Genomic DNA, 14032 nt, shown 5'->3' with positions numbered 1-14032 from the left:
CTCCCTCCTCTGTGGGGAGTCTTCTTCCCCTCTCTCTCTGCCTCTCCCCCCTGCTCATGCTCTCTCTCTCTCTCTCTCAAATAAATAAAATCTTAAAGACAAACAAAAACACACGACTGCCCAATAACAACCTCTTTTAAATTTTTTTCTTGTTTTTTTTTTTTTTTTAAAACTTTATTTAAAGTGATCTCTATACCCAATGTGGGGTTCAAACTCCTGACCCTGATATCAGGAGTTGCATGTTCTGACTAGGACAGCCAGGGGCCTCATGATTTTCATTGAAAGCCCTATATACAATCTGTCTTCCCAGCTCTTGGCCAAAAATACATAGTTTATTTACTTCTCATACAGTCTTTTTAATTATTCAAGTTTATAACTTCTGTCATCAGATAAGCTGGTATAAGTGCCATCAGATTGGCTGAACATCAACAGAAACAACTAACCCAAATACGGTCTTGAACTTTTTTTTTTAAACCAACCCACCTTCTAGTCTTAAAGTATGGTGAGGAATCTTGCAGTCGGGGCACCTTGGTGGCTCAGTTAAGCGTCTGTCTTCTGCTCAGGTCATGTTTTGGGGTCCTGGGATCGAGCCCCACATTGGACTCCCTGCTCAGCGGGGAGTCTGCTTCTCCCTTTCCCTCTGCCTGTCTCCCCGGCTTGTGCTCTCTTTCTCTGAAATAAATAAAATCTTTTTAAAAAAAAAAGAAAGAAAGAAAGAAAAGAAATCTTTCAGTAAAATAGCACTCCTTCCTCTGGAGGCTGCCTAAATCCAAGGGCTCTCCTCCTTGCTATCACCATCATACTCGGATTTTTTGTTTTTTCTTTTCTCCCTGAATCCTGACTGGGTACATTCTGTCTCCCAAGCTTCACACTCCCCTCTGCATACTCAGTGAGCCAGTCTCTTAACAGGGTTAAAAAGAAGGCCAATTTTCCACCTGCTAGCTCTTCTGGCACACACACTTGTAAGGCAGCATTCTGCTTTTGTTCCCTTTCCTTCACAATTCCTTAAATGGTTCTTGCCCTAGATTGTGAAGGTCCACCAGAGCTCAGGCTTCTGGGAAGTCAGTCTTTCAGGCTAATAGGTATATATGTAGTCTGGAAATGGACAGCGTGGTTATTTTTTAAATTTTTTTAGATTTTATTTATTTCTCAGAGGGAATGCAATAAATAGTGAATGTATAAGCAGTGGAGGTGGCAGAGGGAGAGGGAGCAGCAGACTCCCCGCTGAGCAGGGAGCCCAATGTGGGGCTCCATCCCAGGACCTTGGGATCATGACCTGAGCTGAAAGGCTCTTAATCCACTGAGCCACCCACGTGTCCTTGCTTTGGTAATTTTTTTTTTTTTAAGATTTTATTTATTTATTTGACAGGCAGAGATCACAAGTAGGCAGAGAGTCAGGCAGAGAGAGAGGGGGAGGCAGGCTCCCCGCTGAGCAGAGAGCCCAATGCGGGGTTCGATCCCAGAACCCTGGGATTATGACCTGAGCCGAAGGCAAAGACTTAACCCACTGAGCCAACCAGGCGCCCTGCTGTGGTAATTTTTAAATCTTCTTTTGCTTTGGTTTTAACCTAAAGCCTGGACTTAACAGTTCTACCTCTTGCTGAATATGGGATGGGGAAGGAATGGGAAAGTATGATAACATTTTCTTGAAAGGGCTGAGCATTGGAGTTTCTGAGCACTGCAATCACTTACCCAGGGCTTTCTTTTAAACTTGATAGATGGTGGGGCCCCCAAAATCATGAGAATGAAATCATCCTAACTCATCCCCTGGAGAGAAGAGCTGACTTGTTCCCTGTGAGTCCAACAAAATGGCCTTGAATACGTGGCCTGGCCTCAGACATTACATCATCACTCAGCCTTTCTATGTTGACATTATGTGGGTATAGCAGAGGTGCAGGCAGGGAAGCACATAAAGTTTAACTTGATTCTTTCTATAACTTCGTGTAGCCCTGATTAATCTTGCTGGGGGTGTGGCATGCCATATATTCTCCTTTATCTGAAATAAAGGCACCCTCTTGGGGTCTGTCCTTTGACTTGCTTTGTGACTTGAAGCTATTATTTTCTTCTCCTCATCTTCCTTTTCTATCTTGTATATTTTTAGCCCTTTAGCTTCTGAGGCATTTTTCATTTCATGTTGAATCCTCCCAGTGACAGATTTCACCCCAATGCAAAGCTGAGGCCTAGAGTGTTTGAAACAGCAGATGTCATCGGTCACAAGAGGAGGACTGGACTCAGTCTCTTGCTTGTGATCATGCTCTCTTCTCTTCCTCATAGACGAGCTGCTACCTGGGTTCTACACAGGAAGTGTTGGTAGCACCTTCCATGGACTAAGAGAAATTCCTTGTTGTATATATTATTTAGGTGAATTATTTTACAGGCTTTTATAGAGAGAAGGTAGCATGAAAATAATACCAGCCGTGTATAACTCTTTTTGAATCCTGAACCTTTTCGAAAATCTAAAAGCTACGAACACTTATTCAGGAAAATGTACATATGCACATCATTTTGCATATAAAATTAAAGAGTTCATGAAATTCCAGAAACCTAGCAGTTTTGGGTATTAGACATCCTGAATTAAGATTTTACCCATGGATTAGATCCCTTAGTTCATTTACTGATGCAGTTTTAGAGCTTTGAAAGCTTCAGAGGTTCTGGAGTATAGCAGCCTGTTTGATATGGTCTGGTTTATAAGTGTTTAGCGGAGAAGGAACACAGGTGAGCTTGATTTCTTCTTAGGAACAAAAGGAATTGATAGGATCTGGTGATGCAACATGATAGGTCTCCCTCAATGTATAGTTCTGGCTCGGAGGCTGGACTCTAGTACTAGGAAATTGCTGGTAGATACCCAGGAAGGGAACAGAATATTACCTTTCCTGCTCTACCTGCCCTATCTCCTGTAGAGATTTGCCTCTCTTTCCGGTGTCTTCAGACTTTGGAGAAAAAGGAAAGTAACGTTTCTTCCTCTTGAGTGGTTGGAAACCCTGGCTTGAACAATGAGTATAAATACTCCTATGCAGACTGAAATGAGTGATGCTGTCTCTCTACTGCCCAGGCCCCACATCCAGCAACTGAGGCCCACAGAGGGAGATTGGTGCCAAAGCCCATTGGGTTGATTGCCCTTCCTCTTGCCCAGCTTTCCAAAAGAGTTTTGCCAAATAAAAATTAATATTTAAGTAATGCAGCCTACTTTGTTACAAGCAGCTATTGGAGACTTAGAGCATTTTTATATTTCTTCCCTACTACTATTGGCTGTCTTTATGGAACATTTCTTTATTAATAGAATTTTCCTACTTGGTTATTTTAATAAACCAAAGAATTCCAGGAACCTAATGGAGTTGAAATGGCAAGTGGAAGCAGGAGTCATGTAACTTTACCTGAGAAAAAATAGTGGTAGTCTTATGGATATGCATATTTTTATTCTTTTGTTGGGAGCCAAGGGAATTCTGTTTCTCCTATCATAAATAAGATAAAATAAACTTAACGGCTTTGGGCATTTCCAAAGCAAAATTGCACTGATTGCTTTAGATGGCATTTGTGGCAGGTACTGGGTGTAAATGATATGAATATTATATACCAGTTGCAAACTTTTTTCTGGAAATAATCTTTGAAAGAGCACATCACGAAGTTGTTCAATCACATTTTTTTCCCTTTCTGACAAAAGGTCAGAAGTAAGATTTAAATAGCAGTCTCTCTGCTGTTACTAATCTAGGCTAGAATAGCCATCTGGTTTTTCTATCCTAGTCAATACAGTTGATTAGGCAGGCATGCCATTTACTAGAGACTAATTAATCAATTACTATGGAAGGAGCCTTGGAGAAAACTGTGTAAGTTGATCAGTACTCAATGAATAGAAACTGATTGATATGTTCCCTTCTTTATCAACAGATGTTTGGGAATATCAAATGCTGTGCAAACACACATACGTATACATACACTTAGAAATGGAGCAGAAAGATATTTCTGTGTTAGCAAAAGGCTTGTTAAGACATTAACGTGTTATTCTTGGAGCATGTCAGGTGATGGCCTATCCCTCCTGCTGTCTAGAACATTTTCCTCTTTTTAATATGGATTTTGGGTGGGAAGAAGGGGGCAGTTTTTGCTTCTATAATGTTTCTAAACCCAGTGAGGCCTTAGAATATTGTTGGTAAGGTTATCTGTAACACCTTTAAATAAAGGTGTTAGGGAAGGAAAAATAATTTCTTTGCTAGACGATGGCTAATACATTTGGGGTTTTTTTGTTTGTTTTGTTTTGTTTCCCATTTTCTTCTAAGAAGCATCTATTTAGTAGGCAGTTTTGCTGTGGCAGGCCAGGCTATGCTTAGATCCCTCTTTGACCCTTCAAGTTATTAAAAATTTTTTGTGACTTGGGTGACTCTATAAAGGTGGTCTCTGTTTTTAGAGGCATGGACTTCTCTGGGTATTCAGCTAACAAAATGCCTTTGCAAATAGAGGTCTTTCTCAGAACTTGTGTAATTGGAGAGTGCTAAGAGATGAAAGGGGCAGGAAATCCTGGAGGGGACACTGGTTATTACAGCGGACTACCAGAGAGTCAGAAGTGTTAGGTGAATGGCTGTTTCTGTAAAGGTTAATGGATTGACAAGGATATGTGGGCAAATGAGACAGCGACAGAGTGCTAATGCAGTCATCTTTTTTTCATGCTGATGGTAGTGGTTCCTTCTTAAAATCTATTGAGAAGAACAGCTGTTGTGTCCCTCTGCTTGACCAAGTTAATATTCCATATTGATAGTGGATTAGATAAAAGGATTAGATAAAATGCCCTGGCCTCGAGTTAACTCAAAAGCGACTGAGCTGCATGGAGGTGAGTAAACAGACTGTCTTCTTGGGACTGTAGAATGAATGAACAGTGAGGGGGGTCAGAGTGTGGTCAGCCTTTAACCTTTGTGGTCAGCTAGCTGGGGAGGATTGTGGATGACATGGATCCCCACAACTTAATGCTTGTGTTTGCATTGGTGTCACCCATTTTACCCACAAAGTCCAACTAAAATTAAGTATGTCTCCCATTCTCTGATCTGAACTAGTCTGTGGGTCTCCCACCTCCCCCCATAATCTAGAGCATTTTGGGAAATGGGGCTTTAATTGCCTAGATACTGGACTACAAAATATTTTTCTCCTTCTTTGGAGCCCTGCCCTGTTCCTCTTAGGATATAAAATAAAAAATTTGTATGAAGTGAGTTTTTAATTTGTCATTTACCTCCCACACTGTTTAGAATAAAGTCAAAGAAAAGACCTAAGAGAAGGTGATTCTTTACATTCATGTCCTACTTGGTGATAAATTTAATATCACCTTGTTTAGTTTTTGCTTTTCTAAAATGGAACAGCAATCTTTAAGTTTCTTCATGGTAGTGTTTTGCTTTGTTTTAATTTTATTTATTTATTTATTTATTTTAACAGCGAGAGATCACAAGTAGGCAGAGAGGCAGGCAGAGAGAGAAGGGGAAGCAGGCTCCTTGCTGAGCAGAGAGCCCGATATGGGGCCTGATCCCAGGACCCTGAGACCATGACCTGAGCTGAAGGCAGAGGCTTTAACCCACTGAGCCACCCAGGCACCCCTGTTTTTTGTTTTTTAAAGATTTTATTTATTTATTTATTAGAGAGAGAGAGAGAGAGAGAACATGAGAGGAGAGGTCAGCGGGAGACGCTGCTCCCTGCCGAGCAGGGAGCCCGATGTGGGACTCGATCCCGGGACTCCAAGATCATGACCTGAGCCAAAGGCAGTCGATTAACTGAAGAGCCACCCAGGTGCCCCTTGGTAGTGTTTTAAATGTGAATTTTGCTTGTGAAGTCCTCCATCATAAAAGGGAGTAAAAATATTAAGTGTGGGAATTTGGGGCAAGCATTTTTTCTGTTATATTTCTGTAGCTTACCTATTTTTAAAGGGTTATCTGCTGCTGAACCATTCTGTTATCTAGGCCAGAAGAGTTTACTCCTGGTCAGCCTCAGATTCAACACCAGATTCCCTGAGTAAAAATATGCAGAGACATTTGAAATTAGATATCAACATAAAAAGGAAAAGAAAGAGAAAGAAACCTGTACCTTCAGTTTCACCACTTGAGGTGAAGTTCAATTTTCTGGTTAATTCAAGTAATTACCATGTTACTAAATTTGGATATAATTACGCAGTTTGGGTAGTGATTTCTTTTGGTGGTGATTGGTGTTGGCACTATTTGGTCTTTGTTCTCTTGCTCATTTTTCCTTGTATCCCACAGCAAGTACTTAACTGTGAGAAGGCGGGTCAAGACTAGCAGTGCCCCAGTTGTCTCCTTGAGCACTGTCTGTTAGCAGGGCCTCAGTCGTAGGCTCCAGCCTGACCTTGGGAGGAGATGGCCCCTTCCAGTACACCCTTAGAAGAGGGACCATTTCCAGCTGCTCTGATGATGTTAAACATATCTCTGCAGTCAGCCTGCTTGAAATAATCTGTGTTTTTGCAAAGCTTAAAAAAAAAAAAAAAAAAGAGACAAAAGAATTCTTTTGGCTATCTTATATTTTAAATTAGCCCAGAACTCTGTGCCCTCTCCTGGAGGCCACTTCTCCCAGATATTCATACAACTTGTTCCTCATGTGAGCTCTGCTCAAAATTCCTTGTTGTCAGAGAGGCCTTATGTGATCAGTCTATGTAAAACAGAAATAGCCAACCCCCAGCACCCCATATATGTCCTAATATCCTGTTCAATTTTTCTTTATAACACTTACCACCATCAGACACACATATATATTCTTAACTTTTTTTCCTCTACCCACTCTTCTCTCACATTACATGTGCATGTAATTTTTTCTCTCCCCACACAGTAAAATATAAGAAGCTTCATGAGGGCAGGGATAGCATTTTTTTTTTTAAATCAATTCTGTATTTCTTTCCTTGGCACAGTGCCCAGCACATAGTAGACATTGGATAAATATTTGTTTAATGAATAAAGGATGAACTCATTTTTATTTCAGTCTCCCACAGTCAGCAGTATCCCAGGCAGCCAACTTTTAATGCTGGAAGGGGCCCAGCAGACAACCATGAAATGCCATAAATGAATTCCAGGGCAGTTTTGTGATTCCAGTGTGTGAACACTTAAACGGTCTGACTAGACGGCAGTGGGTCAAGACCCCCGCCTTGGAAATCATCCCAAGCTGTTCCCTTGTGATGGTTCCAAGAGGAAGAGAGGGTCAGGAATTGCCCTTACTCCTGAGGTGAAGCCTGTACATTGTATGCATTTTCTACATATTTTAGGAGCTGTCATATTAAATCTCAGAGGCCTTTACTCTGTGGGAGTTTTCTTCCTTCTAAGGCAGTCTTCTGAGTCAGCATTCTGTCTGGGAGTCCCCTTTTACCTTTTCATGACTTTCCCTGCTGAATAGCTGAGCAAATAAGAAATCACTGATCCTTCACTATGAGATACTAAACCTGTGATAAGCCCAGCCTGTCTCACATTTTTCCCCCACTTTTTTTTTTTTTTAAGATTTTTTATTTATTTATTTGATAGACAGAGATCACAACTAGGCAGAGAGGTAGGCGGAGAGAGAAGAAGGGAAGCAGACTCCCCGCTGAGTAGAGAGTGGGTGTGGGACCCTGGGATCATGACCTGAGCCAGGGCAGAGGCCTTAACCCACTGAGCCACCCAGGCCCCCCTCTCCCACTTTTTTTTAATATTTATTTTTTGTTTGTGTAGTTTTAGAAAGTTCTGGGGGCGGGGACAGAGTAGCAGGAATTGTTTGAAGTTTTGTAGCCCCTTTTAAACACAGAGCATGAAATGAGATGTTGAGTAATAAGTAAAGTATATACTATGTATACAAATAAGGAGCAGATAGTTCTCTTAGGATCCGTCTCCCCACGTGTCTCATTTTGGGTTCAAGTTTCAGATGCGCATGGTTAATTTGGAAATGCAAGAAATGCTAGAGCAGTTGGGGAGTACACTAAGGAAAGAAAGGGTGACTTAGCGAGTCAGCAACAGCTGTGGGCAGTTGGGGCTTGATCCTGGGAGGAGAGAGTGTTGAGCACACACTTCAGAGTTAACTCCTTCTCCCCGCCCAGGAGAGGAAGCTGGAATATTGATACACCCACTTCCGCCAGTCATCGGTTGAGCGCAGCTTTGAAGAAATGTTCGTTCACCGGAGCAGCCTGCTGTCTCCTAGGCTTTGATTTTGATACTGGCAGTTGGCAATGAGGTAGAACGTATGAAGCAGCAAGGCCTGAGGGATGTGAGCAGGGTATCATGGAGGATTGAGCTATGCCTTGCTTCCTGTTTCTCCTGAAACAGCACCCATTGCTTTCCCTTTGCCCCCTTCCTTTCACCTTTTTAACGTCTTTACCCAGGGTCAGCTCCGTGCTCAAAGCTATCTTGGTTTGCCCCTTACGACTCACCACACATCTTATTTGTCTTAATATGGTACCTAGTGATCTCTACTTCCTGGCATGGTAGTTGTGTCTATGAATACACACATGTATATTTTGTACTGTAGCTCCTTGGAACCCAGGTATTACCCTACATATCTTCGTAAGTCCCAGAGTACCTGGCACATAAGTGCCCGGTTATTATGTAATTAAGCCAATCTTTCCCCCTAACTAGTAGGTGGTTTTGTAAAAAGGTTTGAGAGGAAAGCCCTTGGGTTCCTGAATTCCAGCTTCCTAACTTCCTGTAAGGAAAGTATCAGAAACTTCAGGGAGTTACTGGATGAATCCTAAAGTCAGGGCAACGGGGACTCACTTTTTCTTTTTTTTTCTTGTTTTAAAGAAACTTTTAGAAAGTGTATACTTTAGGGGCGCCTAGGTGGCTCAGTGGGTTAAGCCTCTGCCTTCGGCTCAGGTCATGATTTCAGGGTCCTAGGATCGAGCCCTGCATTGGGCTCTCTGCTCAACAGGGAGCTTGCTTCCCCCTCTCTCTCTGCCTGCCTCTCCGCTTACTTGTGATCTCTGTCAGATAAATAAATAAAATCTTTTAAAAATTTTTTTAAAAAATAGAAAATAAAATTAAAAAGTATATACTTTAATAGTATTAAGTATATTCACATCATAATGTAACCGTTTCCACCATCCATCTCCAGAAGTTTTCATCTTCCCATACTGAAACTCCATACCCATTAAACAGCATCTCCTCCTTCCTCCCTTCCATCCCCGCCCTGGGCAACTACCATTCTACTTTCTGTCTCTATGAATGGGACTACTCTAGGTACCTCATAGGTGGAATCGTACAGTATTTGTCTTTTGTGATTGGGCTTATTTTACTTAGCATGTTCAAGAGTCATCCAAGTCAGAATTCCCTTTTTAAGGCTATATAATGTTCCATTGTGTGTATATGCCACATTTTTTTTTAATACATTCATCCGTTGATAGACACTTGGATTGCTCCTACCTCTTGGCTAGTGTGATAATGCTGCTATGAACATAGGTGTACAAATATCTCTTATGGATCCTCTTTTCAATTCTTTTGGATATTTACCTAGAAGTGGAATTGCTGGATCATGTGATAATTTTATTTTTAATGTTTTGAGGAATTTTGGGTTTTTTTTTTTTAATATGAGCCGTCCTAATGAGTGTGAGATAGATTCTTACTGTGGTTTTGATGTGTATTTCCCTCATTATTAGTTAGCATGTTGAGCATCTTTTCATGTGTTTATTGGCCATTTTGTGTATGACCATTACATATTTTTTTCTTTGGAGAAATGTCTTTTCAAGTCCTTTGCCCATTTTTAAACTCAAATTGTTTTTTTTTTAATTTTTTATAAACATATAATGTATTTTTATCCCCAGGGGTACACGTCTGTGAATTGCCAAGTTTACACACTTCACAGCACTCACCATAGCACATACCCTCCCCAGTGTCCATAACCCCACCTCCCTCACCCAAACCCCCTCCCCCTAGCAACCCTCAGTTTGTTTTGTGAGATTAAGAGTCACTTCTGGTTTGTCTCCCTCCCAATCCCATCCCATTTCATTCATTCTTCTCCTACCCCCTTAACCCCCCCGTTGCATCTCCACTTCCTCATATCAGGGAAATCATATAATAGTTGTCTTTCTCCAATTGACTTATTTCGCTAAGCATGATACCTTCTAGTTCCATCCATGTCATTGCAAATGGCAAGATTTCATTTCTTTTGATGGCTGCATAGTATTCCATTGTGTATATATACCACATCTTCTTTATCCATTCATCTGTTGATGGACATCTAGGTTCTTTCCATAGTTTGGCTATTGTAGACATTGCTGCTATAAACATTCGGGTGCACATGCCCCTTAGGATCACTACGTTTGTATCTTTAGTGTAAATACCCAGTAGTGCAATTGCTGGGTCATAGGGTAGTTCTATTTTCAACATTTTGAGGAACCTCCAAGCTGTTTTCCAGAGTGGTTGCACCAGCTTGCATTTCCACCAACAGTGTAGGAGGGTTCCTCTTTCTCCACATCCTCACCAGCATCTTGTCATTTCCTGACTTGTTAATTTTAGCCATTCTGACTGGTGTGAGGTGATATCTCATTGTGGTTTTAGTTTGTATTTCCGTGATGCCGAGTGATACGGAGCACTTTTTCATGTGTCTGTTGGCCATCTGGATGTCTTCTTTGCAGAAATGTCTGTTCATGTCTTCTGCCCATTTCTTGATTGGATTATTTGTTCTTTGGGTGTTGAGTTTGCTAAGTTCTTTATAGATTATGGATAAACTCCAATTATTTTTAAATGTGTCTAAGGAAACTTTTTAATTGAAGTCTTGTGGGATTAGTCTTTGGGTTTCCTTGTCTCGAGAATATTTATAAAGTGATTTGTCAAGTAACCATGACCCAGCAGCTTAGAGACTTCTAGTTCTAATCAGATTTCCACCATTCCCTCACAGAGAAAGCATAGAATCCTAAATTAAATGAGCTTTAGAGAGTGTCTGTTACGGCTCCTATAACAGAATAGCACAGACTGGGTGTCTTATAAATTACAGTTTCTTTCTCACAGTTCTGGAAGCTGAAAGTCCAAGATGAGGGTACCAACATGGCTGGTTCTGGTGAAGGCTGTCTTCAGGGTTGCAGAACATGAACTTCTCTCTGTATCCTCACATAGCGGAAGGCACCTGGGACCTCTGTTGGGTCTCTTATTTATTTATTTTTTTAAAAGATTTCTTTATTATGAGTCTTTTTTTTTTTTTTAAGATTTGTTTATTTATTTATTTGACAGATCACAAGTAGGCAGAGAGAGAGAAGAAGGGAAGCAGGCTCCCCGCTGAGCAGAGAGCCCAATGCGGGGCTTGATCCCAGGACCCTGGGATCACGACCCAAGCTGAAGGCAGAGGCATTAACCTACTGAGCCACCCAGGTGCCCCTATTATGAGACTTTTTAACAAAGATTTTATTTATTTATTGGAGCGAGAGAATAAGCGAGAGCACAAGCAGGGGGAGGAACAGAGGGAGAGTGAGAAGCAGACTCCCCACCAAGCAGGGGGCCCAGTGCAGGGCTCGATCCCAGGACCCTAGGATCATGACCTGAGTCAAAGGCAGTTGCTTAACTGACCAAGCAACCCAGGCGGCCTTGTTGGGTCTCTTATTAAGACTGCTAATTCTTTTCATGAAGGCTCTACCCTATTCCCTAATCACCTCCCAGAGGCCGCACCTCCTGATACCATCACATTGGGCATTAGGATTCCAAAATGTATATTTGGTGGCGAACACAAACATTCAGAAAATAATAGAGAGCTACCAAGTGAGGAAATTGGGCCCATTTTCTTTTTCCACTGTGCCCTGAGCTAAATCACCTAACCCCTATGGATAACATTTTCTTTATCTTTAAACATGCCTTTCTCTGCCTCCTTTCTCACTTTCTTACAAGTATTTTGAGGACTGGTGAATTGATTTTTTAATTATTGTAAAGTATTTACATAAGGCATGAAGTTGTGTGTCAGTTGAACTTCACAGTTTTTGGAATTGTTCAGTGTCATTTTTAAGTCAAGTTTTCTGTAGAAAACTGTAGGCCCTGGTGGTCTGGATGGCTCAGTCAGTTAAGTGTTCAACTCTTGATTTTAGCTCAAGTCACAATCTCAGTGTTGTGAGATCGAGCCCCCACATTAGGCTCTGTGCTGGGCTTGCAACCTGCTTAAGATTCTCTCTCTCTCCCCCTTTGCCCCTCCCCTCCGTGCCTCTTTTTAAAAAAAGAAGAAGAAGAAGAAAACAAAACTATAGGCCCTTCTTTTTCTAGGAAATAAGGGGATGATGCCAAAAGGCAGAAAGTAGTGCTGACTTCAGCTTAAAGCAGTATACTTTTGTTAATCTTTGCAAATAAACGAGCTGTCAGGGTTGCTGACTTGTTGCTGTTAGACAATGCTTTTATAAGTCCTCATTAAAATCAGTCTGGTTCAGTGTCCTATCTGAGATCAAGTAGTTTGAAACTGCCACATAGATGGGGATTGCTTATGATCGTAGCACTAACTCATGGCTGTGTGGTGATGGCTTCCTGTTCAAAGATGTCCGTTGACAGCAGGAACGTTCAGGATGCTTACACTTGGAAAAAGATCTCTGGGAAGCTCCTAATTTTTTTGTTCTGCATTAGAAGTGTTTTTGAAAAATTGTGATAAAATATACATAACATAGCAATCACTGTGTAGACTGTATGGAGGCACCTGGAAAAATTAAAAATAGAACTACCCTATGATGCAGTAATTCCACTACTGGGTATTTGTCCAAAGAAAATGAAAATACTAATTTGAAGAGATACATTCACCCCTGTGTTTTTTGCAGCATTATTTATGATAGCCAAGCTATGGAAGCAACCCAAGTGTGCATCAATAGATGAATGGATTAAGAAGATTGTGTGTGTGTGTTTGTGTGTGTGTGTGTACACATACATGAGTGAATACATGAGTGTATACAAGTGTATACATACACGCACATGTGTGTGTATATATATATGTATGTGTGTATATATATGTATGAAATATTTACCATAAAAAAATAATGAGATCTTGCCATTTGCAACAATGTGCATGGACCTAGAGTGTTATTATATTAAGTGATATCAGTCAGACAGAGAAAGACAAATCTTAGAGAAAGACAAACTGGTGGTTGTCAAAGGGAAGGGGGGGTTAGGGAGATGTGGAATAGGTGAAGGGGATTAAAAGGCACACACTTCCGGTTATAAGTAAGTCACGGATTTGCAAAGTATAGCATAGGGATAATATAGTCAATAATAATGTGATAGTGTGTGGTGACAGATGGTAACTACACTTATCATGGTGAACATTGAATAATATGTAGAAATGTCAAAACATTATGTTGTACACCTGAAAGTAGTATAGTATTGTAGGTCAACTATGCTTCAATAATACAAAACTTAAATATATGTATATATACAACAAAACCTTCCATTATAATCATTTTTAAGTGTACTGTTCTGTGGCATTAGCTGCATTCAGATTGTTGTATAGCCATCACCACCATCCATTTCTAGAACTTTTTCATCCTACTAAACTGAAACTCCATACCCATTAAGCAGCAATTCTCCTGTCCTTCCTCCCCCTAGTCCTTGGCAACTACCATTCTACTTTCTATCTCTATGAATTTGAGTACCCTAGGCACCTAGGGTGAACCATACAATATTTGTTGAACCATACAATATTTGTCTTTTTGTATCTGGCTTATTTCACTTAGCATAATGCATTTAGGATTCATCCATATTGTAGCACAGGTCAGAATTTCCTTTTTAAGGCTAAATAATAGTCTGTTATATGTGTATACCTCATTTTATTTATTCATTCATCCATCGATGGACATTTGGGTTCCACATTTGGCTGTTGTAAGCATTCTTTTATGAACATTGGTGTACAGATAGCTCAAGTCCCTGCTTTGAGTTCTTTAACATACACCTAGGAGTGGAATTTCTGGGTCATATGGTAGTTCTATGTTTAACTTTTTTTTTTTTTAATATTTTATTTATTTATTTGACAGAGAGATCACAAGCAGGCAGAGTGACAGGCAGCGGGGGTGGGGGGGAGCAGGCTGCCTACTGAGCGGAGAGCGTGATGTGGGGCTTGATCCCAGGACCCCAAGATCATAAAGTGA

The 14032-nt window shown here is 40.8% G+C and overlaps 1 protein-coding gene and 1 long non-coding RNA gene across 3 annotated transcripts in view; both read left to right on the top strand.

Moving 5' to 3' along the window:
- DCAF5 (DDB1 and CUL4 associated factor 5) overlaps window positions 1-14032 on the top strand; it is a 103266-nt gene that overhangs the window by 56288 nt on the left and 32946 nt on the right. The gene's annotated exons all lie outside the window — the stretch shown is intronic.
- LOC116591578 lies at window positions 1529-6469 on the top strand. Its single transcript, XR_004286058.1, has 2 exons — window positions 1529-4819; window positions 5931-6469. It is a non-coding gene; the product is annotated as an uncharacterized LOC116591578 (long non-coding RNA).

This window comes from Mustela erminea, chromosome 5, assembly GCF_009829155.1.
Source record: "Mustela erminea isolate mMusErm1 chromosome 5, mMusErm1.Pri, whole genome shotgun sequence".
NCBI classification, from domain to species: domain Eukaryota; kingdom Metazoa; phylum Chordata; class Mammalia; order Carnivora; family Mustelidae; genus Mustela; species Mustela erminea.
Note: the sequence above shows the minus strand (reverse complement) of the source record. Positions and strands in the feature narration are given on the sequence as shown.